Here is a 1857-nt window from a genome sequence, read left to right on the forward strand (position 1 = left end):
TCTGGGAATGTGCCTCCTGCTTTGGTTTTCTTTTTCAAGATTGCTTTGGCTCTTTGGCGTCTTTTCTGGTTCCATACACATTTTAGGATTATTTGTTCTAGCTCTGTGAAGAATGCTGGTGTTATTTTGATAGGGATTGCATTGAATATGTAGATTGTTTTGGGTGGTATCGACATTTTCACAATATTTGTTCTTCCTATCCAGGAGCATGGAATCTTTTTTCCATTTTTTTGTGTCTTCTTCAATTTCTTTCACAAGCTTTCTATAGTTTTCAGTGTATAGATTTTTCACCTCTTTGTTTAGATTTATTCCTAGGTATTTTATGGTTTTTGGTGCAACTGTAAGTGGGATTGATTCTCTGATTTCTCTTTCTGTCGCTTCATTGTTGCTGTATAGGAATGCAACCGATTTCTGTACGTTGATTTTATATCCTGCAACTTTGCTGAAATCACTAATCAATTCTAGCAGTTTTTTGGTGGAATCTTTTGGGTTTTCCATATAGAGTATGATGTCATCTGCAAAGAGTGAAAGTTTGACCTCCTCCTGGACGATCTGGATGCCTTTTATTTCTTTCTGTTGTCTGATTGCAGAGGCTAAGACTTCCAATACTATGCTGAGTAACAGTGGCGAGAATGGACATTGCTGTCTTGTTCCTGACCTTAGGGGGAAAGTTCTCAGTTTTTCCCCATTGAGGATATTAGTGTTGGGTCGTTCATATATGGCTCTTATGATCTCAAGGTATGCTCCTTCTATCCCTACTTTCTTGAGGGTTTTTATCAAGAAAGGATGCTGTATTTTGTCAAATGCTTTCTCTGCATCTATTGAAAGGATCCTATGGTTCTTGAACTTTCTTTTACTGATGTGATGAGTCACATTAATTGTTTTGCAGATATTGAACCAGCCCTGCATCCCAGGTATTAATCCCGCTTGGTCGTGGTGAATAATAATTTTAAAAAATATGGAACGCCTCACGAATTTGAGTGTCATCCTTGTGCAGGGGCCATGCTACTGTTCTGTGTTCGTTCCAATGTTAGTATATGTACTGCCATAGGGAGCCACCACCACCCCCTATATTAAAAGTTTTACTGTATGCCATGCCAAAGCATGGCCTTGCTAATATGTTGTCCATGGCGAATCTGCAAAAACATAAGGAAAGTAGATGGAATCTCCCTCATTCTAGAACAGTAAAATCATCTCATCAGCTGCCTTCCCTGGGAGTGAACACTCAGAAAAGTCACTGCAAGCTGTATTAGGTAAAAGAGAGCTCAGACCTACATGCCCCCCATCAAACAGAAGATTGGCCATGATCCCTTGTGGTCAGAGAAAAAACAAAATTCAAGCACCTTCCTATTCAGACAACTGTGTTACACAGACCTGGTTGGACCTACTGCAAAGCTTTTGTGAAAACCTGCAATTCTTGAAACGTGGTCTGAGGATGCATAGTACAAATGATCCTATTACCGAAGTGCTCCTCAAAGTTTGATGCAGGTAGGGATTACTCGGGCATCTTGTTAAACTGCAGATTCTGATTCAACAGTTCTGGGATCAGTCCTGAGATTCTGTATCTCTAACAAGCTCCTAGGTGAGGCTAATGATGCTGACCCATGGTTCTTATTTTGAGTACAAAAGACCAAGATTATTTTTTACATTTTCCTGTGTGGTTTGTTGATATTAAGCATTTGTAAAAGTCCTTAAACCAAGCTAACTCCCTGAATACCATTAAAAACTACAACACTTTTTTTTCCTGAAATTATTTGAAAATACTTTTGCCCACTCCTGAACCACCCAGTTTTTTCTACATTTTGACCAAATTTAACTTAACTTGTATTGATCCACGGGCTTCTAACGTTGCAACTT

General features: G+C 39.0%; 1 non-coding gene across 1 annotated transcript; it reads right to left on the reverse strand.

Annotated features, from left to right (window-relative positions):
• Positions 1-952: 952 nt before the first annotated feature.
• Positions 953-1056, reverse strand: LOC147574258 (U6 spliceosomal RNA). The gene has a single exon (XR_015244424.1). It is a non-coding gene; the product is annotated as a U6 spliceosomal RNA (small nuclear RNA).
• Positions 1057-1857: the final 801 nt, after the last annotated feature.

The sequence above is a fragment of the Puma concolor genome, chromosome E1 (genome assembly GCF_028749965.1).
Source record: "Puma concolor isolate L17-30 chromosome E1, mPumCon1.1.hap2, whole genome shotgun sequence".
NCBI classification, from domain to species: Eukaryota; Metazoa; Chordata; class Mammalia; order Carnivora; family Felidae; genus Puma; species Puma concolor.